A 25122-nucleotide genomic window follows, 5' to 3' on the forward strand; every position below is an offset into this window, starting at 1 on the left:
TAGTGTATGGGCTGAGCTGAGCTTCCTCTGGGTCTGAAAGGAACAATGCTTGACACAGTGAATTTGTCAAGATTTCACTCTCTGGCTAGTCCACCTAGGGTATGAAGACCTTGGGTAGATCGTATGGAAGAATCACAGAGAAAACATACAGACAAACAAATAAACACAAAAAAACCAGAAAGCAAGACTTTCGAGACCTAATTATGTTCAAATAAGACCACAGTTCCTGGGATGGAGGAAAAGAAAGCTTTTCCTGGCTCTTGTAGGCCCTGTGGGGAAGCAGAACTGCAAGACTGTTGGGCCTTGGAATTACTCTAGCTTTGTTGGGTCTTGGAATTACTCTAGCTTTGTTGGGCCTTGGAATTACTCTAGTTTTAATTGAATGACTTCCAGCAAGTTATCTAACTTAACTGATTCTTTCATTGCTCTCCTTTTTAAAAAAAAATTAAATTTAATTTTATATTTTTACTGAGGTATAGTTGACATACAATGTTACATTAGTTTCAGGTGTATAATATAGTAATTTAGCAGTTGTATACATCATGTGGTGCTCCCCATGATTAGTGTAGTTACCATCTGTCACCATACAAAGTTATTACAATATTATTGACTATATTCCTTATGCTGTACTTTTTATCTCAGTGACTTATTCCTTTTATAATTGGAAGTTTGTACCTCTTAATCCCCTTCACCTATTTCATCCTTCCCTCCCACCCATCCCCTCTGGTAACCGCCAGTTTGTTCTCTGTACGAGTCTTTGTTTTGTTGTGTTTTTGTTCATTTGTTTTGGTTTTTAGATTCTGCATATAAGTGAAATCATGGTATTTGTCTCTCTTTGTCTGACTTATTTCACTTAGAGTAACAGTCTCTAGGTCTATCTACATTGTCACAAATGGCAAGATCTCAGCCCTTATGGCTGAGTAATATTCCATTTCTTACCTTTAAAAAGGAGTGTGACACCACTAACCTCATAGCATTTCCAGTGCACAAAATGATAAATTTACCTCATAAATGGAGGTAGAGGAGAAAGTGTAACCACATATCAATAACCTGGAGCCCTTTCAAAGAATTATCTAAATATTTTTTCAACTTGAATTTAATGCACATAAGGAGAAACTGAAATTCGTATCTATACTTTAAAAATTATTGTCTTATTTATTTTTCCCTTTCTTCTCTGCTTGACTTATTTCGCTTAGCATAATCTCATCCAGATCCATCCATGTCGATGCAAATGGTGGGTATTCATCCTTTTTGATGGTTGAGTAATATTCCATTTTGTATATGAACCATATCTTCTTCTTTTTTTTTTTTTTAGTTAAACATTTAATTTTTTATTTCGGCTCAGGTCATGACCTCAGCATCGTGGGATTAAGCCCCTCATTGGGTTCTACATTCGGTGTGGAGTCTGCTTGAGATTCTTTTTTTTTTTTTTCAGCATAACAGTATTCATTATTTTTGTACCACACCCAGTGCTCCATGCAATCCGTGCCCTCTATAATACCCACCACCTGGTACCCCAACCTCCCACCCCCCACCACTTCAAACCCCTCAGATTGTTTTTCAGAGTCCATAGTCTCTCATGTGAACCATATCTTCTTTATCCATTCATCTGTTGAAGGGCATCTCAGCTCCTTCCACAGTTTGGCTATTGTGGACATTGCTGCTATGAACATTGGGGTGCATATGGCCCTTCTTTTCACTGCACCTGTACCTTTGGGGTAAATACCCAGTAGTGTAATGAAGGTGGGGGAATCAGAGGAGGAGATGAACCATAAGAGACTATGGACTACAGGAAGAAAACCCTGAAAGTTTCAGAGGGGAGCGGGGTGAGGGGATGAGTTAGCCTGGTGATGGGTATTAAGGAGGATGTATATTGTATCGAGCACTGGGTGTTATATGCAAACAATGAGTCATGGAACACCACATCAAAAACTAATATGTATTGTATAGTGACTAACATAACATAATAAAATTTAATAAAATTGTCTTATTTAAACAATTTTTATTTTGGAGTAATTACGGACTCACAAGCAATTGCCAAAATCACATGGAGAGATCCCATGGAGTACATGTCACCCATTTTTCCCTGGAGAACCTGATTTCTTATGAATAAACATTCTACACAGAAGCATTCACTTTTCTGTAAAGCTGAGATGATGTGTTGGAAAAGAAAGAAAAATAAAAGATGATAAAGCCTGGCTTAACCACTTTCTTGCTGTTCTTGCTCTCTCACTGGTTTTCTTTTAAGATTTTTTTGAACAAAATAAATTTAGGTGATTAAAAAAAAAATCCTGGTCCTGGGTCAACATCCTAATACTGGGTGATATTTGGTGTCCCCCTTTTGGAGGGTGGTGATTGCCAAATTCAGGGTCCTGTCACACAGCTGGCCTCAAGATGGTGTCAAGGCCTGGGTTTGACTTGCAGCTTGTACATATATCCATAAACCCCAAAACACAAGAGAGGCTGTTCAAGACCATCATGGTAGGTGTGTGTTTTATAAATTCCCAGTTGAAGGTACTGTCTCTTGTAATGGATCAAAATCCATGTGCTTTTCACGAATTATAAAAGAGCTCCTATGAGAACCTAGGTTAATTGCCACAAGCATTTCTGATTTCTTATAGCTTAGCACCTGTTTGTGTCTGGGCCTTGGGTAGTTTGACTCTGGGCCCCTGAAATGGGCTCACCTCATGCTAATGGGCCTTTTATTTTATAACATGTCTCCTCCAGGAAGCATGTTATGAGCCTCTCTCCATTAGCTATGGTCTCTCTAACACATCACATGAGCACTCTGGAAAGAGGAATCTTGGTGTGAATATGAGTTGAGTTCTGTGCTGTGTTTCAGAGGCTCAGTGTCAACTGGGTCTATGTCCCCATTTGGGCCATTTTCATGACTGCCAAGAAGTAGCTTCCTAGGAAAAACCTCACCTTAAACATAATTGATATTCAAACTCATCCAATGTCTGGGTAGTAACAGCTGGTGGGGTTGTTCCCATAGAAGTCCATTCTCTCCAGAAAGGACCTTCAGGCATCCCTGGCTTCCTAGGCTGACTACCCTAACACAACCAATAGGAAGGCAAACCCCAACATAGGTAGACCTGGGGCTCAGTGTAAGAGCTCTCAACCTCACAGGTGAGAGCTCAAGGGCCATTATGAGCATAACAAGGTTTCTGACTTTGGCTTGATTTTTTAGCCAAGTTTTGTTACATTCATGCCTAACTTCTTTGGAAGTCACAGGGTGGGAGTGACAAGTAAATGACAAGTCACAGGGTGGAAGTGACAAGTAAATGCATAAAGAAAGAGTTTTTCCCTTAAATCTCTACTGATGTTCCTTGGATTCCTTTAATTCTTCATTCACAGAAATGTTAGTTTGTTTATCCATTAATGAAGATCTATTAAACACAAATTCAGTGCTTAGTTCACACTACTTTTCCCCAGAAGAGACTCATGGGGCTAACATTAAGTAAGACCTCATTGTTCTAGGCATTTTGCATAAATCCATAATTTAATTATCACAATAATGCTTCTATGTTGGCATCATTATTATTATTATCCATGTGAAAGAGCAGAGACTCAGCGTCACCACACTGGTGATAGAGTCATCTATCCCTACTGCCTCCACAGGTTCCCTCCCAGCTTTGGCATCACGAGGGCTCCAGAACACTAGTGTCTCTCTCCTACTAAGGCCATGGAAACTAGTAGCAGCAGAGGCTCCTGTACCTGGTGAAATGCCAGTAAGAAAGAAATATGTAAGTGGAAGTGGCAGCTCAATGAAGGAATGATACATGATAACAGGACAGAGAGCGGCCAGGAATGTATGGGGTAGAGAGTTTCTTCATATGAGGCAGTGTGAGGTAGAATCTCTGCAGGGATGACATTTGAGCTGAGGCCTGAGTGAGGAAAAGTACTCAGCCAGATGTAAGTTTGGAGGGAAGGGATTTCTGAGTTGAGATAACCTCATAAGAATTTGTTGAGGAACAGATGAGCTTTGGGGACAAACTTCACATGCCTCATTAAATCATAAATTCTTTGAGGGTGGCTGCAGTTGTTTCTCATCTTGGAATCCTTTGCAAAAACAAGAACCCATGGTGTATCACCCAGCAATTGGATAAACGAAATTGGCTGTAGATGACATCTCTCATTTTCAAATGAAGTAGAGGAAACTTGACTGATCACCAAGGTGAGTCATGAGAAGAACGAAGACAGTGGCACAAGTTCCACCTTCTCAGCTAAATTTCTTTCCAGGCTTGCACAGCTTTGTCTCCTGATTCTACATTTAAATGGCAGCCACAGTTAGCCATTTATCTTGAGCAAACCTTGTTTAGACAAATCTGGTAAGGAGTGGTGACATCATCCACACACATACAAATCTGCTAGGGGTTGTTTGCCAAACAGTTTTGCCAGGGGTTAAAACACTGTGGTATTTTTAAATCATGCAGGCAAAATCACTCCCTCTCTGTGCAGGAGCTGAATCATTGCCAGGGTTGCTGAATTGGCAGGGCAAAGGGCCCTACACCATCTGTCCTCACATTGGTTGAATTTAGGTCTTGAAGTGAGAATCGGATTAAGAAAAAAGAAAACATCATGAACAGTACAGAACAATCCTTGATAGGTTTTGCTTAGCACGTGGTATAAACCATGGTTAGGGGAGACAGTGGAGCAAGGCAAGACTTAGAATAGAAGAGAAGAAGGAGGCAAAGCTTAACACCAAAAATGGAATTGGACCTTTGGCTTTTAAATGGAGACAAGGCTTTTAGCCTCTCATTCTCTCTCTCTGTCTTTTTCTTAATTTTTTTCTTTTCTAGAAGGAAGGAGAAGGAAACTAAAATTGCTTTTCTGTCTTTAAGACAAATAAGAATAACCATAGCTCTCATAAGTAGGATAATTACAATTTTTAGATTCTTTTCCTTTTTAAAAAGAAAAAAAAAATATTTATTTATTTCAGAGAAAGCAAGAGAGATCAGGGGAGGGTCAGAGGTAGAGAATCTGTAAGCAGACACCCTGCTGAGTGTGGATTCCCCATTCAGGGCTCTATCCCAGGACCCTGAGATCATGACCTGAGCCAAAATCTAGAACTGGATGCTTAACTGACTGAGCCACCCAGGCACCCTGTTTTTCTGAGCGTTTTCTTCATTTACATCTTAGTCTGTAATGCACCTACCACTCAGCATAAATTTTGGAGATTCAAAGCAGTTAAGTTACAAGTATTGCCTGGATCTTGCAGTTGGGAAACCTGGCAAGGACAAACCTGGGTCTCTAACCCTCAAGCCACTTGCCCCAGTCAGTAATCTTTCTTTAAAAGGGGGACACAGAAGCTCAATGAAGTGAAAATTAGGGGCTGAGTCCACTGTCAACAGTTGTGAAGTTGGCAGTCCTGTGACTTGGGTCATTTTAAGGCTGGAGTTATACAGTCCATGCTGCCATCCCTGTGCTGGGAACCTTCTATGACTTAGGGGTTTTCTAAGGAACAGTAGGAACATGGTTCCTTAATGATCATACATCAAAAATACTAAAGTATTTTATAGGAGCCATGGGAAGACTAGTGTCTTTGTTAGTTTGGGCTGCTGTAACAAAGTGCCATAGACTGGGGGTGCTTATCAACAACAGAAACTTATTCCTCACATTCTGGGAGGCTGGGAGTCCTAGATCAGGGCTCCAGAATGGGTAGAGTCTGGTGAGAGCTGTCTTTCAGTTGTAGACTGCCAGCTTCTGGCTGTATTCTCACAGCAGAGAGAGGGTACAAGCCCTCTAGTGACTCTTACAAGAGCAGTGATTCATTCCTAGTTCCTCTCACCCACATGACCTAATCTTGTCCTAATCACATCCCAAAGGGGCCATCTACTTGTACTATTGCACTGGGGTGGAGGGTAGGATTTCAACATATGAATTTTGAGGGGACACAAATATTCAGTCCATTCCAAATATGATCCTAAGAAGAAGCTTGTAGGAATGAAAGAATTCTATAGTACTTTAGAGAGAGAATAAAGAGGGTGTTCCTCAACAGTGGGGTTTGTCCCTTTTGGAATCTGCCATAGCGAAGATCCCTGGGCACAGAGTAGATTCTCAATGATACAGACTCCATGCATCCTGGCCTTGATCTGTGTTCTTTAAGCTCTGTTCTGGCACCTGAAATAGTACTTATGCAGCCTTGTAGATTAGCAGAAAGAAAAAGAAAATAAAGTGTTAAATAGGTTTGATGCCAAATAACTTGAATACTAAGCTTCCACAAGGTTAGTACTAGGTTTTAGATGAAAGCATGTCTTCTCTACTGAGCAATTGCTCAATATGGATTGAATATACTATAATCAATCAATTAGGTGATGGGGTTTTCGTAATAGGCCTGTGAGTGTATATGTACTAGAATTTCAGTTGGGAAGTAGAACCAGTTCTGGGGTATCAAAGAAGCTGTTGGGTTGCAAAGCTATTGCTTTATTTGGTTCTTCTTGAGCTTGGTCTATCGTAGCAATGGGTGTGAAAGGGAGGAGCATGTGTAAGAAGCAATGTGATAGTGATTCTGATGGTGTGGATGGAAGAAAAGACTCAGGAGTGAAGGTTAGAAATAATTAAAGAATGGATTTGTTTAGTGATGTTTTGATTTTAGAGCCTGCTGGGGGTTAAACTGTGTCCTCCCTATAGAGATATGTTGTAATTATAACCCAAGTATATCAGAATGAAAGCTTTTTTAGAAATGGGTTCTTTGTAGATGCAACCAATTTAAGATGAATTCCTTTATGTGTTCCTAGCCAAGATGACTGGTGTTCTTGTAACAAGAGGATAGACACACAGAAAGGGGAATGCCGTGTTAAGACTCAGCCATGTGGCACCTGGGTGGCTCAGTGGGTTAAAGCCTCTGCCTTCGGCCCAGGTCATGATCCCAGCGTCCTGGGATCGAGCCCCACATTGGTCTCTCTGCTCAGCGGGGAGCCTGCTTCCTCCTCTCTGCCTGCCTCTCTGCCTACTTGTGATCTCCGTCTGTAAAAAAAATAAAAATAAAAAAAAAATAAAGACTCGGCCATGCACTGGGAGAAGATGACCATATGAAGATGAAAGGAATGATCTGAGTAATGTGGCCACAAGCCAAGGAAGCCTGGGCCAGTAGAAGCTGGGAGAAGGAAGGAAGAATCCTATGCTATAGGTTTTGGAGGGAGGAAAGTCTTACTGACGCCCTGATGGAAGACTTCTGACCTCCAGAACTGAAAGAGAAGACATATAGTGATTGTAAACCACCTAGTTTGTGGTACATGTTATAGCACCCCTAGGAAACTAATGTAAAGATATACATTTATAACTTTAAAACACCATTATTTCAAGAACTTGCATGACCAGTTCCAAACCCCATTTATCCTCACTGAAACAAAGTTTTTATAATTTGATTTAAATAAATGATCTGAGGTTTTTAAGGAATGCAAATATGATAGATCATGTTCATGTGTTGTAGTGAGAAGTCCATGGCTTTAAATACAGGTGATCAGAGATCCTGTGTATTACTAGCAGTTGTAATTTCTCTTTAATTAGTACCTGAGATAATGTATTCAAGTCTTCTAGGCCTTTCAACAGAAAGACTGCCCTGTCTTGGTGTACCAGCTCCTCTAGTCTTTGTTCTTGGTTATGAGGGATGTGGGGAAACCATCACTGAACTATCCTCCAGAACCCTACAGTTGCCACATCGGCACAAATACCAACAGTACAAATACAGTGCAATAAAACTTCTTTTGCTGATTGTGCAAGATTCCCAAATTATATTTAACTTCTATCCAACCAGGTGGGACTGGGTGTGGAACTTCAGCTTACATTAACACCACCAGACTACAACTTGGACAAGAAGGTGAAGAATATGTTCACTCAAACTGATTGGATACCTGTATATCCCCAGGTACTATGTGTATGCTGTTTTGGGTAAGCATTGGTACAGCTTCTCAAGGTGGACATCATCCCTATAAAAAGAAGGAGATTTACTCTCTGAGAGTTAAGTATTATCAAACCAGATAGTCTTTGGATCCAGGCTTGCCCTAACTCACACCTGACTGACTTGAAACCTCTACTTACTATGCTTTTCCTCCAAGACTAAACTCCATGCCCTGCCCATGCCTGCTTCTATTTATGCCCCTGCTGACCCTGCAGGGCCTTCTGAATCTTATTGCAACAGAAGTAAGAGATAAGAAGAAGGAATGAGGTCCTTCTCCCAAGTCACATACTCAAGGCTCTCTTCCATCTCCCTCCCAGTCTGGTCCAAGGCCACTTTCCAGGCATGTGGTTTTCCAGTCCATCTTGTCTGAAATGGAGATGCATGTGGTGAGAAGAGGGTCGTTTCCAGCTCTTCGTTTAATTTGATAGCCCACAGAGTTCATTCACCCTGGCTGTCTTTGAGGACTTCATTTTGTCCTGGTCCATAGACATTCTTCCCCTGGTAGATGGAGTCAGGAAGAAGTTGACCATGGACCCTGTATCAGACGGTTTTTATGTGACACCACAGGTCCTTTTGGCCATCTGTCAGGACCCAGCTCTGGCTACAGTCGTATTCTACGTGAGCTTCATCAGCCACCTCTGCTGCACCTATTCCACATCTACTTCACAAAATGAATACCAGCACCCAGTCTGGTATTCATTACTTGAGCCTCTTACCTCCAGTGCTGAGCACCTCACTTGCCACAGAAGCATGAGGTACTGCAGTGCTCACTTAAACCTATGCAGAACCCAAATGGAAGCACACGGAGTTAAAATACCTAGGGAATATTGGGAAATATAAGCTGGAAGATAAGCTTTTCCCTTTCATTCTCCAAAAAGGACTGTCTAGGACTCAATAGTTTTTGAGGGCCCTAGGAAGATAGTATCATGTGATAGAGGGATGGAATACTTACTTGGGCATGATAAAAAATGCTCAGCTAGCTCAGTGTCACTTATCACACTGGGTCTCCCTCCTAACCTATCATATTCCCATGTGCCTTCATTCCAGCTTCTCTAGGGTCAAATTTTCTAGTGAAGAGCCCAACCATTAATGCTTTAAGCTCTGTTTTCTGGGGAACAAAGTTAAGGCAAATTTCCCCTATGATTGACTTCATAGTGTTTTCTCTGAGTCACTTGGGAGGCTTGTTAAAAATGCAGATTCCAGGGACCCATCCTATGAATAGAATCTCTGAGTTTTAGGTATAGTGCTGTGCATTCTAAACAAACTTTCCTGGTGACTCTCATGTACATCAGAATCTGAAAACTAGTGTTACAGTGTAGGATAAACTGAGAAAGAAGGGCAAAGTATGTGTCCTTGGCATCCTATTTGCCTGGAACTACTGAAAAATGTTAGCTATGGCTTGCAAACCCTCCTTTCATCTCCCAAACTACAAAGCAGAAAAAAATTATACAGTGGAAAAAACACAGTCTCTTCAATAAACGGGGCTGGAAAAATTGGACAGCTATGTGTAGAAGAATGAAACTCAACCATTCTCTTACACCATACACAAAGATAAACTCAAAATGGATAAAAGACCTCAACATGAGGAAGGAATCTATCAAAATCCTAGAGGAGAACATAGGCAGTAACATCTTTGACATTGGCCACAGCAACTTCTTTTAAGACATGTCTACAAATGCAAAGGAAACAAAAGCGAAAATGAACTTTTGGGACTTCATCAAGATTAAAGCTTCTGTAGATGAACCATGAGAGACTGTGGACTCTGAGAAACAAACAGGGTTTTGGAGGGGAGGGCCTGGGGGGTTTGGTGAGCCTGGTGGTGGGTATTATGGAGGGCATGTATTGCATGGTGCACTGGGTGTGGCACATAAACAATGAACTCTGGAACACTAAAAAGAAATAATTTTTTTTTTCCTGCACAGCAAAAGAAACAGTCAACAAAACAAAGAGAAAACCCACGGAATGGGAGAAGATATTTGTAAATGACACTACAGACAAAGGGCTGCTATCCAAGATCTATAAAGAACTCCTCAAACTCAACACTCAAAAAACAGATAACCACATCAAAAATGGGCAGAAGATATGAACAGACACTTCTCCAATGAAGACATGCAACTGGCTAACAGACACATGAAAAAATGCTCATCCACTAGCCATCAGAGAGATTCAAATCAAAACCACATTGAGATATCACCTTACACCAGTTAGAATGGCCAAAATTAACAAGACAGCAAACAACAAGTGTTGGAGAAGATATGGAGAAGGGGGAACCCTCTCACACTGTTGGTGGGAATGCAAGTTGGTGTAGCCATTTTGGAAAACAGTGCGGAAATTCCTTAATAAATTAAAAAAGAAGAGCCACCCTATGACCCTGTGATTGCACTACTGGGTATTTACCCCAAAGATACAGATGTAGTGAAAAGAAGGGCCATCTGTACCCCTGTGTCCATAGCAGCAATGGCCACAGTCACCAAACTGTGGAAGGAACCAAGATGCCCATCAACAGACAAATGAATAAAGAAGATATTATCCATATATACAATAGAATATTATGTCTCCATCAGAAAGGATGAATACCCCAACTTTCGTATCAACATGGACAGGACTGGAGGAGATTATGCTGAGTTAAAGAAGTCAAGCAGAGAGGTCAATTATCATATGGTTTCACCTACTTTTGGAGCATAAGGAATAGCACAGAGGACATTGGGAGATGGAGAGAAGGGAGTTGGGGGAAATCAGAGGGATAGATGAACTGTGAGAGACTGTGGACTCTGAGAAACAAACTAAGGGTTTTGGAGGGGAAAGGGTTGGCGGGTTGTGTGAGCCTGGTGGTGGGTATTATGGAGGGCACATATTGGATGGAGCACTGGGTGTAGTGCATAAGCAATGAATCTTGGAACACTGAAAAAATAAATTAAAAAAAAAAAAAAAGAAAGAAAAGTCAGTTATGTACCTGTAGTCATCAGATGCTACCACATAGATTCAGGGCAATAATCTCACTGACACTGGATTGGCCCCAGGCTTTCATCCATACCAAAGTTAACCATGAGGAATTGCTGAGCCTCAGTATAAGTTATTTAACATCTGAAATCTGAAGACATGGATATTTCGGCAAAACTAAGACAATCTTCTAAAAGTCTGCCCAACTGACTTAATTAGGAATTTCTCTGCAGAGTAAGGGTTAGAGTTGCCAAGAAATTTCAGTCCATCATTTCTCTTTGTGAACAACAACAACAACAAAACTATGATAGTGTTTGCAAGTATTTGTGTAGTGAAAACAAAATTCCAGCAATAAATGAACTTGTAAGGGAGAAAAACATTTTACCTACTTTCTCCAAAATAATTCACTCTGTAAGTTCAAGGGTCCAACAAGAAGGGCTTCTCACACTCACATTCTTTATGTAGCTAGCAAGGCAACTGAGTATGTACATGACACCTTTACTTTAAATTTTATCTTTGCTGGCTCCTTTTCAGCAAAGTTACCTAGTGTGGCAGGTGAAGAATGAACTAGGGGTCACACAGAAATAACTTCAAAACCCAAGTTGGGGGGTGCCCAGGTGGCTCAGTGGGTTAAAGCCTCTGTCTTTGGCTCAGGTCATGATTCCAGGGTCCTGGGATCGAGAGGGAGCTTGCTTCCCTTCCTCTCTCTCTGCTTGCCTCTCTGCCTACTTGTGATCTCTGTCAAATAAATAAATAAAATCTTAAAAAAAAAAAGAAGGTCCATCTGTACCCCAATGTTTATAGCACCAATGGCCACGGTCACCAAACTGTGGAAAGAACCAAGATGCCCTTCAACAGACGAATGGATAAGGAAGACGTGGTCCATATACACTATGGAGTATTATGCCTCCATCAGAAAGGATGAATACCCAATTTTTGTAGCAACATGGATGGGACTGGAAGAGATTATGCTGAGTGAAATAAGTCAAGCAAAGAGAGTCAATTATCATATGGTTTCACTTATTTGTGGAGCGTAACAAATAGCATGGAGGACAATGGGAGTTAGAGAGGAGAAGGGAGTTGGGGGAAATTGGAAGGGGAGGTGATCCATGAGAGACTATGGACTCTGAAAAACAATCTGAGGGTTTTGAAGGGGTGGGGGGTGGGAGGTTGGGGGAACCAGGTGGTGGGTATTAGAGAGGGCATGGATTGCATGGAGCCCTGGGTGTGGTGCAAAAACAAGGAATACTTTTATACTAAAAATAAAAAAAATAAAAATAAAAATAAAAATAAAAAAAATCAAACATAATATAGAATTACTATGTTTGAAAAAATATAACTAAATAAATGAATATATACTTTTATATTTGAAAAAAAAAAAAAGCAAACCCAAGTTGGCTCTTGACTACCTTGGGGACATTGAGCAAACTCTTCTTGGTGTCTAAATTTTGGTCTACTTATTTAGACAATGGATACTTTGCTTTAGCTTTTGTAGGTTCTGAGAATAACAGGAAGCTAATTATAAAAGGGCATGGCATGGAATAGGAATTTAAGAAATGGTCATTAAATGCCATTGTCATCTTATCCTTATGGTGACCAAACTGGGCTAAGAAGACTGTAACAAGATATGCATCTATAGAATTATTGACTGATTTGTGTGATGTAAGTAGGACTATGTGGATAAAAGCTGAAATAGGCATTTTTTTCCCACTCAGAATTAAACTGAAAAACAGGAATGTTAACTCGGATGGTGGTTTGAGTGATCACAGTCTAAATAGGTAGGACTAGAAGTCAGAAGTCCCTGGTGATGGTGCTGCTAGTAGTTGGTTTGAACTACATAAGACTTAAGGCAAATTCCAAGCCAATATGTCTAGGGTTTCATGAGCATATCATTTAGAAGAAATTTGAAAACATGGTTTTAGCTTCTAGTGTACTTTGAGAGCAAATTTCATACCTCAATTGATTGTTTGGCCCTTGCTCCCACATAATACCTAGACCATATTATGCCTTCAGTAAATGTTAGTTGAAAAGTGAATATGTAAATGTATGAGTGGATGACTAATGGAAAAATAAAATCTGACAATATATATAAGACAGGTTTAGTCATATTTCAGAAAATCTGTGAAGCTAATTTCATACTTGGTATTCTCTGCTTTTTCCTCCCACACTAAGACCCACCTGTCTCTTGATGGAACACCTTCCCAAATCCTCCTATTTCTCAGATAATTCCACCTCCTAACTGAAATCTTCAAGGAAGGTTCACGGAACACTATTCAGCTTATGTTGTGATGGAGCTCTCATAGACCCTCATTAGGATAGTTCATTATATATGTCAATTTGACTGAGGCATGGCGTACCCAAACATTTGGCTAAACATCTTTCTGGGTGTATCTATTAGAATGTTTCTGCATGAGATTAAAATGGGAATCAGTAGATTGAGTAAATTAGACTGTTCTTCCCAAAGTTGTTGGGCCTCATCTAATCACTTGACTTGACTAGAAGAGAAAAAAGGCTGAGTAAGAAGATCTTTTTGCTTAACTGTTTGAAGTGGGATATTACTCTTTTCTAGCCTTTGGACTTGGACTGAAACATTGACTCTTCTTGGGTCTCCAGACTTCCTGCTTTCAAACTGGAACTGAAGCTTTCCTGCTTCTCAGGCCTTTGGATTCAGTCTGGAACTACACTTTCACTCCCCTTCATCTCTGTCTTGCTCATAGCACATTTTGAGACTCTTTTTTTTAGCCTCTGTAACCATGTGAGCCCATTTCTTATTATCCATCTCTCTGTCTGATTTTGAAGAGCTCTTGACTGAAATATTCATGTATAAAGTATTTGTATTTCAATAGGAATTAGAGAAGAAACAGGTTTGGCAAAGGGAAGAATGTCTAGTTATGGAATTTAAAGAATGAGGTGGAAGTGAAGGTGCTGACTTTGTGGGTAAGGAAGATGAACTGCAATGATGATCAAATGAGATTGTCTACATAATGCATCCAATATAATAAATACTTAGTAAATGCTATGACACTGATATGATTATTCTACAGGAAACTGAAGGTCATTCTCTAGGTAGCTGAAGTCACTGTGGTTAAATCTAGGAAATCTGGAAAGGAATCCAAGACTGTCCAACTCCAAAGCCAAAGATATGTTCATGATGATTTTATAGAGACCCTAGGATTATCCATTACTTTGTCTGAATGACGTAAGTGGGTTCCCATTATACATCCACAGTGCTTCACAGTCTCCAAAAATTTAGCACTCATTACCTCATTCAAACCTCAGAACCTGACTTGTGATGTAAATACTATTTTTAATTTTACAGATAAAGAATCTCGAGACTCAGCTAAGTTAACAGACCTGTTAATCATGCAGCTTGAATGCAGTGACCGACCATATTGGAACTCAGACTTTCTGACTCTAAGCCGTGTGCATCACCCCTTATTCAGAGATGAATAAAAGAGCTGAGATTCTTACTGGAGCTGTTAGGGCAACAAGCATGGGTGGAGAAAATTACCTGAAAAAATCTTATTTCGTAAAGTAAAAGAAACATGCCTTTGTGTAAACAATGCAAACGCCATTGCAGAATATATGCATGGTGTATATATATAATTACACAGAGGCTTTGAATTGTATCATTCAACTCTTTTATTTCCTAAAACATTTCAGCAAATTGTGATGATTTTAACTTGCTGGAAAATGGTGATCATCTTTTTTTTTTTTAAATTTAAATTCAAGTTAGTCAGTGATCAGTCAGTTACTCAAAACACCCAGTGCTCATTACATCAAGTGCCCTCCTTAATTCTCTTTACCCAATTACTCTTCCCCCTCCTACTAAGTTGCCTCCAGCAATCGTCAGTTTTTTCCTATAGTTAAGAGTGTCTTATAGTATTATCTTTTGCACCTGTAAGAGGTTTTAGCAGCTCTACCTTTTGCCTAGTCATAATTTGTCTAAGCCTTCAATGAATTCTTCATTTTTTAAATGAGGATTCCATGGGGCTATCACCATCCAACTTTTCTGGACATGAATAAGATACATATTTTTCATTTTTCTGTCGATACTTTGACAAGGAAATGCTTAAAATCATGCTACAGATTTTGCAAGCAGAAGTTGTCTATTTCAGGCTTAGTTGTATTTATTGCTTGTGGACATAAAGTATAATCCTCTTCTTAAAACTACTCCTTCCCTTGCTTCTTTTTTACAAGTGTGGTTGAAGGTCCCGCATAACATAATATATATTATATATATAGTATATAACATACACTGCATAACATAAATGTTATGTCCTGGCCACTCTGTATCAGGTTCTTTATGTGAGAACACAGCTGAAAACTGGCATTATTTGTTAGGACTGCAAATCTCCACTGAGCTTCTGGTCCTTGCTGTATTCTGTGCTAGATGTTGGTGGGATGGATAAAACCCAGTCCCCGCTCTCAAGGAACTTGTAGTGAGGTGAGTGACTGAAAATAGACAAGTTGTTTGGTGAATGAACAAATAAAATATATCTATAAGGGCTTTGTGGAGAAAGCTGGTAATGTGCAAGAGTTGATCATAATAAAAACTCACATAGTGCTTGCCATGGGTTAACATATGTTTACCTCACAGAGTTATTGTGAGGACAAGAAAAGCTAATATATATAAACATACCATCATCCTTATTTTGGATATGGGGAAACTGAGGCATAGAAAAGCAGTAGTGTGAGGTAACCCTACAGGTATGGGGGTTGATATTTCAACAGATAGACTGGCTCATATATTTAGCTGCCATCCTCTCAGCTGGTGGCCAGGGGAAGAGTGGTTAACCGGGGGGGGGGGGGGGGATTGGAAGCAGATTCTATGAAGAAAGAATTGCCTCTATAGAGGCAGAGGGGACTTCAAAGATGAGGGAGTGTTGGAGACCTACAGCTTGGGATGCTTGTGGAACACAAGTATGAAGACACATACGACAAATGTAAGGTTAGACTTGTCAGCATATTTATCTTGTTCCTTCCAGAAAAACACTTCCCTGTTGTATTCTGAAGACAAGAAGCCAATGAAAAGGGGTGCCCAGCTGGTTTAGTCATTAAGCATCTGCCTTTGGCTTAGGTCATGACCCAGGGTCCTGGGATGGAGCTCTGCATCAGGTTCTCTGCTCAGCAGGAAGCCTGCTTCTCCCTTTCCCACTCCCCACTGCCCTCCCCACTCCCTCTCTCACTGTCTCTCTTTCTGTCAAATAAATAAATAAAATCTTTTTTTTTTTTTTAAAGAAGACATTGAAGAATTTTACAAAGAGGAGTGCCATGATCTGATTTCCATTTTCCATGAGGTCATTTGGAAGAGGTGTGAAGGAAAGTATCTAGAACACCTAGTAAAGTATATAGAACATACAGTGAAGTATATAGAGTCTCTAATATCTAAGAAAGTATATATTTAGAGAAGAGAGAGGGGATCTAAAGAAAAGAGAGCAGCAGGGAGACTCTCACAATCATCTAGGTGTAAGGGGACAGAAAGATGGTGTGGGAGAAGGAGGTATAGCTCAGTGGTAGAGCATTTGACTGCAGAAAGATGGTGTGGGCAGAAAGAGCAGACTGCCAAGATGGACTAGAAGGCTTGGAACTGATGGGCTAGGCAAGTGAAGAGGAAGATGCTGAGAACTGTGGCCAAGTTGAATGTATCTATAGGAACATATTAGATGGAGCAGGCAGGAGGAAGATGGCATTGTTTTGGAGGGCTGGAGGTGCTTGGACATGTGCCTGGGATGATATGGGCACATTACAGATGAGTATGGTAGGGACCAGTACTTGGAGGGAGGGGCTGAGAGATGGCACTCTGGGTAGAAGTGACAAGGGGCTTCTCACAGTGGTATTTAGTGATTTAGACAACTGGCTATATCTCAAGAGAGGAGGTGCTGTAGAATTTTATGGGGCAGTGCAAGTCCTATTAACATCAGCCATTTGCACCACTATTTCTTGGACATGTCTGGAATTCTGCTTCCAGTCATGTCTTATTCTTGAGTTGTGAAAGTTATTAACCATAATTGAATTATTATTTAACAAAACATCTAGAATAGTGCCTGGAACTTACTCTTAGCTGTACGAGTACTTATTCAACAAAATAAGTAAATGAACTCCCATCTAGATGGCATCTGAGCTTTCTCTTCTTGCTCTGTATATATTGGGCCTTGGGCAGGAAACAGAGAGAGAAGCCTGAGGAGGATCAGAACCTTAGAAATGAACTGAAGAAGATTATTAGAAGTACCATCCAAAGACTAAGAAGAACATCAGCAAAAGCTCATGTCATATTAGGCACATTTCTTCAAGGAGAAGGTGTCAACAAGGCAGAACCCAGGTGACAGAACAATTAAGTTAAAGATGGCAAGTGACTTATTAGGTTTGGAATCCACATCAAAGATGAGAGTTGGCATGCACCTTGTGGGATTATTAGTGATAATTATTCAAATGTTTATCTTGTAGGCTTGCACATTCAGCTTTGAACCAGGAGCCACAGGCATTAACTACCTCACTAGCCCACATGTTGTAAGTGGCTACTTTCCATTTCATTAAGTGCTTTAATAATCATTTAATGAGCTCCTAATGTGTGCCAAACAGGACAGACAACATCTCATAAAGGAGACATATATTTATGTGTGTGTTCAATGTGTAAGCATGACTCGTTATGTCCTCTGCTCTCTGCTGTCATGGTTCTTGCTTGAAATCCATTTGTTTTCTGGACTTCTGCACTTCTCAGTATAATTGATGGAGAGAGACACTGAAACTATACCTCTCCCCCAGTTAGACTCTATGCTCCAAGAGAGTAGGGTTGACTGGATCTGCACATCCCATGTCTAAGCGCTGGCACATAAACACAGAGCAATTACCATAATTTCAGGAAATGCAATGAAGGAATAGTACCATATTCTTCGAGAGCATGTAATGGGGGAGACATTATATAAAATGAAGGAGTGGGGGTTCCTGGGAGGCTCAGTGGGTGAAAGTCTCTGCCTTTTGCTCAGATCATGATCCCAAGGTCTTGGGATTTAGCCCCACATTGGGCTCTCAGCTCGGGAGGGAGCCTGCTTCCCCGCCCCCCGACCCCTGCCAGCCTCTCTGCCTACTTGTGATCTCTGCCTGTCAAATAAACAAATAAAATCTTAAAAAAAAAATAAAATGAGGGAGTGACCACCAAAACTCATAACAGTAGTGTCCGCAATACCAAACTATGGAAGGAACCGAGATGTCCATCAACAAGTGAATGGATAAAGAAATGTGGTATATATATGCAATGGAATACTACTCAGCCATAAAAAATGAAATCTTGCCATTTACAATGATGTGGATGGAACTAGAGGGTATTATACTAAGTGAAATAAGTCAACCGGCAAAAGACAATTATGATTTCACTCATGTGGAATTTAAGAAATAAAACAGAAATATAAGGGAGAGGAAGGAAAAATGAAATAGAGACAGAGGGAGAGACAAACCATAAGAGACTCTTAACTCTAGGGAACAAACTGAGGGTTACAGGAGGGGGGGTGGGTTGGGGGAAGGGGAATGGATGATGAGCATTAAGGAGGGCACTTGGTGTAATGAGCACTGGGTGTTATATGCAACTGATGAGTCACTGAACTTTACCTCTGAAACTAATGAAGCACTATATGTTAATTAATTGAATTTAAATTAAAAAAAAAAAAAAAAGGAGAGGTGACCAGAGAAGAAGTTCCTGAGGAAATAACAGCATAAGTGGAATTTGTAGGAGGAAGGGGGAGGTAGCTAAAGAGAGGAAGGGTATTCTAGGGATTACGGTGGCAGAAGACCCCCCCGCCAGGTGAACAGAGTTAGCTGCATTCCATCTTTCTCATGTCAAATAGTAGTTTCCTTTAAGCTTCTGTAAAATGCCATTTCAGGAAATCATGTTTTCTGTTTTGTAAAATGACTCATAAAAGAGCTATTTTGTTGTCATTGGCATTAAAAATAAATTCAGAATAAAATAACTTGGAACCATGTTTATTTTCATCCTTGATTTTTTATATGAAATGATGGAGCAGCAAGTTTAATTTTTCTTCTGCTGTTTTAAAAATGGTTTTTTTTTTTCCCTTGCTGGTTAATGTCAGCTGCCAGCCCTGAGCCCCTGGGATGGTGCTGCCTTCAGCTCTCTTCCCTCCCTCCATGGTCAAACCATACTCTGGAGGAGATCCATGTCCATCACCCAGGTTGGGCAGAGGAAAGCTGCTAAGATAGCACACACTTCCCATTCCAGCTATGACATATTTTCTCAGAGCAGCTTGTATGGATGGAGTCTCTGTACACACGGGGTCCAGCCTCCCTGTGCCTGATATTCCAGACACTCTACTTCCTGGCTTTGGGTTTGGGGAAGAGTTAACTCTTACTTCAGATCCCTGAACTGGGAAATAAATGACATGATTACATAAAGTGTCTGGTAAAATGTCTGTTACACAGTTGTTTTGCAGGGAATATAAACTAAAACAGACCTACTCCCTACTGGTTTTCCTACTTTTCTTAAATTAATCTCTAAAGGTGTCCATGTGGACTTGAGATTTCTTAGCACCATGAAGAATGGAAGGATCCCTCATCAAACTTATTCAGATGAACACGGGCTCAGGGGCATATGCTTGATCATTAGTAATGTTTCTGGGGTCAGAAATCAGGGCATCCTCAATCAGATGGTATTTGCCATGTAGATTTGTTCTTGAATATTTGTCCATGGCGGGCTGGATGAGAGGCTTAGAGAGAAGGGACTGAACTCTAGCGAATGGAAGACTTGGTGAAACAGCACTCTCCTTGGGGACATCAAGGACTCCAGCGCCTAAGTTGGACCAAGGTGGTCAGTGTGATATCTAAGTGTATACAGGAATAGAATGGTTTGGCTCAAGTGCAGGAAGTGGGTGTAGAAGATGTGCCTTCATGAAACAAAGAACCACCAATAGTAACAGGGTAGAAAGAATGGGGTCTGAAGGCTGAAACTCCTTCTCCCATAAGTATAGAGAAAGAAATAAACACAACACATGCTTACATGTTAGGACCCACTGGTCCTTCCTCAGTTGGTAGGACCTTGTGAAATACTGGTTACACCTAGATGCTGTATTGCTTTTTTATTTGTTGTTATCACAAATTGCCAAAAACGTAGTGGCTAAAACAATGCAATGTTATAATCTAATGGTTTCAGGGTCAGAAGTCCAAACTGTGTCTCACTGGGCTAAAATTCAGGTGAGGGCAGGGCTGTGCTCCTTCAGGAGGTTCTATAGGAAAATTTATGCTCTACTCTTATGAGCTTCTAGAGGCTTCCTCTGGTTCCTTGATACATGGCATCTCCCTCATCTTTAGCAGTGTAGGGTTGAGTTTTCTCAAGTGGCATCCCTCTGACCCTCTCTCCCACCTCCCTCTTCCACATTAATGATTCTGTCATTACATTGGGCCCACCCATATAAGCCGATGATCTCTCAATTTTAAGGTCAACTGATGAACAGCCTCATTCCAACAGCAACCTTAATTCCCCTTTGATACATAACACAAAAAACACATTTACTGTTGCTGGAAATGAGGGCATGGCTATCTTTGGCACTGTCACACAAAATCAGATGTGCTGTTTGCATTAGGTAAGGGGCATTGGACTAATTTCAGAAGCCACGGGTTCTGGTTTTGGTGTCAATGTTCATGAACTGTGTGAGCCAGTTTATTCGCCTGTGAATCAGTAGCCTTGTCTGCTATGGGAAGCAGGAGAAAACAAGAAAGGAGTATATCTGTGATAATATTTTGTTTTGTTCTCTAAAGGGGTTAACATAATTGCATATATCTAAAGATACTCTAGGGAGTTCCCACCAAAAAGGAAGAACATGGGTAACGGGTATAGTGGAATGCCCACTAGTCTCAAAATCTCAGAGTTCTAGCTGAGTGTGTCTTAGGGAAGGTCACCCCATTTCTGCTTCTCATCTGGGCCTTCCATAGAATAGTCATGTAAAGTCTGAATTCCTGGACCTCCAGTTTCCTCCCAAGAATTGTGCTTCTATTACGGTAAATTTAAGGTTAAAGGGGCCCACATAGGAGACCTTTAGAAACCATCTCAGAATTTTTTTCTGTGTTGAGCTGACTCCACACAGAAATTCCCAGCCAAGGGTCACATAGCAGGATTCCCTGGTTTATGAGCAGGATGCCAACATAAGCATTAGTGTTTCAGTAGGCAAGGGTCAGACTCTGTTTCAATCCCTCCTGAGACATCTGAAAATATCCAGAGCTGGGATCAGCTATGGGAACCTGAGGGGCAGAAGAAAGCGCATGGCATCTTGTAAGACCTCAAAGAAGGGGGTGAATGACTTGTCAGATTTTCATTTTAAGGTGATCACTCTGATGGCCATATATAGGAGGGCTTAGACTGGATAAAATAGAATATTGACTTTTCAGGATATTGGAGAAAATCTTAAGTTTTATGAAAGAGATCAAGACCCCTTATTCCTAGACTTTAGAGTATCACAGAAAGAAGTCACAGTATCTCAGGTTAAAGGAGGAGAGACCAAGATTCTATTCAGGACTGCCAAAATGCCATGAAGACCATTTCTATGATTATGTTATAAATCTGTCTTTCCAGAGTTTTTATTTTCAATGAAGTGGTCTATTGAAAAACCTGGTTTTAAAGTTTGTTTAGATGAACATGGGAAGCAGCATTAAAATACTCTACATAAGCAAGGATACTCACTTAATAGTTTTAGTAAGTAAGCTTTATATTAATAAAATCCCCTTAATCACAGATAGTGGTATGGTATCAGACAAGAATCATGAGTTTTGAGAATGAGACTTATACTCTGTATTTCCCATTTGTAAAATATAGTCCTTGGGAGACTCAAAAAATGTTGTTCACTGGAAGATACTTTACATAAAATATCTATGAAGCTGATGTTTATTGAGTACCACCATAAAACCCAATAGTTAACTATGTCCAGACTCCATACCCAGGTATTTTCTAGTTTAATCATTAGAGCTGCAGTGTGAGGGCGGTGTGATTACTATTGCTACTTTATAGGTGAAGAAATGGGAATCTTCAGGAGATTAAATCCTTTTCCCAAGACCTCACAGCTAATTTCAAACTTGAATTTTTCTGACTCAGAAACTCTTATTTCTGAGTTTGATGACATCGGTAGATTGATAGCAAAAGAGGTCATGATTCTCACCCCCTTTTTATCAGTTGGGCTCTTGCAAAATGATTTCCCTGTTCCTCCTCTCAAGTGGTGAAATCTACTTCCCTGCCCCCCAAATCTAAGCTGTCTCAAGAATCCTGTGCCAGTAGAATGAAGTGGAAGTATGTGCCAGTTTCAAGCTTAGGCCTCAAGAAACCTTGCATGCATTCCTTAGGTCTCTTAGAATGCTGCCAATTAGCCCATTGGCTTAGCAAGCTCAAGCTGTATAACAAAATAGCAAGGATGTGGGTTTAGAAAACAGGCATTTATTTCTCACAGTTTTGGAGACTAGAAGTCAAGATGCTGAATGATTTGGTTCTTAGTGAGGGTCCTTGTCCTGGTTTGTAAATGACATGTGTCCTTACATGGTAGAAAGAGAGATGTCTGGTCTCTTCTTCCTCTTAGAAGGACACTAGTCCCCATGGAGTCCCATTTCCTAATACCATCACACTGGGGGTTAAGGCTTCAACATATGAATTTCTGGGGGAACATAGATCACCAAGTGAATAATACCAGCCTAAATTGTGGAAGTTGGGAGGAAACAAAAGGTTCAGGAGCCCTGCCACCCCAGCTGACACTGCAGACATGTGAGGGCATTCTAGCTCAGTCAGTCTTCATCATATATTCCTGCTGATGTCACAGATGCAGGCATGAACCCAGCTCATAGTAGTACAGCGGGGATTAGATTAGAACTGCCCAGCCAAGTCCAACCCTCCAACTCACAAGCTCAATGAATGTTTATTAAGTCCTTGGGTTGGAATTCATTTGTTATGTAGCATTACTGATAACTGATGTGATAATCATTTGGTTTAGCATCTAGACTGGATCATTTCTGAAAAGTAATAAGCAAAAGAGAGCTACCTCAGGTCTCCTTCTCTGGGAATTATAAGTTAAGAAAGTGCAGCAACTGAAGTTTGGGCAGTAACTGCTCCTTGGATTTCTGAGCAGAGGTATGAGACATCAGGAATGGGTGGTTCTCTGTGGTCCTCAGTCTGAGGGTGATGAGTGATCAGGATGGACAGGTATGAGAGACTGGCTCATGCTGGGGTGGTCATTCAGCTTCCTGGGAGGAGGGTGAAAGCGAAGCTATAGAATGACCATGCAGAAGGGAAAATTGTGGGCTACAGCAGCACTCATAAAGAAGTGAAGGACACCAGGCTTTTCTGTGTGTTCATTTGGCATGTATTCCTTGGTATAGTCCTTCCAGTGACATGAGCTAATGTGTGTTGGACACTGATTGTGTGTCAGGCCCTATCTTAGCTGATTTGAAGGTGTTAACTCAGTAGTTCATCTTTCCAATACTTCCTTAATGCAGGCATTGCCCTATCTCCATTTTACGTCCAAAGACACTGTTGTTTGGAAGTGAAGGAGCTTGACTGAGGAGGTGAATTCACTGTACCTTGGAAACAGAATTGTGATGATGTACTCAACTCCAAAATCAGGTTTTTTTTGGTTTTTTTTTGTTGTTTTTTTTTTTTCTCAGACTACTCGGTTCCTCTCAGACACATCGGGTAATTACTATGAGAGAGGGGCATGCTGCCTCCATTTATATCCTCACCTCCTCAAGTTTCCAGCCTGAATTATTAATTATTAATTTTTAATAAGGTCCCCTTCACATATTCTCTGGTGTGCAAGGAGAGCATCATTATAGATTAGTTGGGTAGGGAAGCTGATTTGTTTTGAATGTGATACCAGATTCTGTAAGGATGTCTCCTTCTGGGCTCGAGGCCTTTGACTATTAATCAAGGATGAGTGATATTTAGAGCCCAAAGGCTTGACCTGGACTTGGGTGGTTTCTAGCTCACAGTGTGAGGGTCCTAGCCTCTCAGTAAAAAGGAAACTCTATAGACCAATGTAATAGATTCTGAACTTGTGGGCAACCTGCTCTCCTTTCTCTGAATGTGTGAGCTAGTGGTCAAACTTATGTCTGAAACTGTAAAGCATCTTTGCTCTTAACTGCTTTGTTACACTGAAGTTGCGGGCTTTAGGGGCAGCGAGAGTGCTGAGCTTCTTTAGTGCAGTGCAGGACCTGGTTTCCAACACAACACAAGAACTGTTGGTTCCTTAGCCAAAAAAAAAAAAAAAAAAAGTGTGCTCTGACTCTGATCCTTCTTCTCATGGAAGACCTTCTAGCCTAATACTGTTGAGTCACAAAATGTGTCTTCCCAGAATAGCTCCCAAATAATTCTGAAATATAAAGATATATATTAATCCATAAAACAAGATGTCTCAGAATCCTGGAACAGAGAGTCTTGGAAACACATAATGCTGGTATTTTCTTCACCAACTTTTTTTTTCTTTTGAAAGACTGGTTTAATTCCCTTAAAAAAAGTAAGACATTTTTATGCTCCTTCAGTTTTATCAAATTTCAAACATTTTGAGAACTCTGGCTCTGTCCTGACCTTTTATGGTGGAAGAGTTGCCAGTTGAATAGCTGACCTTGTTCCAGCTCTCCTGTTCAGAACTTGGGTCACTTTACTTCATCAATACACATTCTGGGCCCCAGATCATCTTCTTTACTATACTAAAGGAAGGATTATTTCTAATGTCCTTTTCAATGCCAACCACTTGCTGAAGTGTTTACAAAAGAAGTGCTCCAAACCAGTTCTGTGATCTGTCCTATGAAAAGATTTGAAGCTGGAAGAAGTTTCAGAAATACTCTTTGGGATTCCAGAGGTCCATTAGCATATTTAACAGAATGTTGGCTGAGGCACCAGGAGACAATGGATATTGCCTTTCAAAGAAGGTACTAGATCATATGCAGAAAGTTCAAAGTAGATGATCAAAAGCTAGTGGGATGTCACACCACATATGGGAATCAAAAGGGTAGCAGAGTGGAGAGTGAGAGAATTTTTTTGAATACGTATTTTTGGAAAATAATCGCTGAGCTGTGAAACCCTTACACCTCACAAAGAAGAAAGAGAGGAGGTAGGTGTTACTCATATCACACCTGGTGGGGGGTGGTTTTTGGCAGGGCCACTCAGAGAGTTCTGTGTAAGTCCCCTGCAGTGGGAGGGAGGATGGTCAGAGTGTTCTGGAATCTGAGTCTTCTTTTACAAATCAAAAGTGTAAAGGGCAGAGCTGATTAGCTGCAAATGGATGAAATAGGGGTTGGCAGTG

This window comes from Mustela erminea, chromosome 2 (genome assembly GCF_009829155.1).
Source record: "Mustela erminea isolate mMusErm1 chromosome 2, mMusErm1.Pri, whole genome shotgun sequence".
Taxonomy (NCBI): Eukaryota; Metazoa; Chordata; class Mammalia; order Carnivora; family Mustelidae; genus Mustela; species Mustela erminea.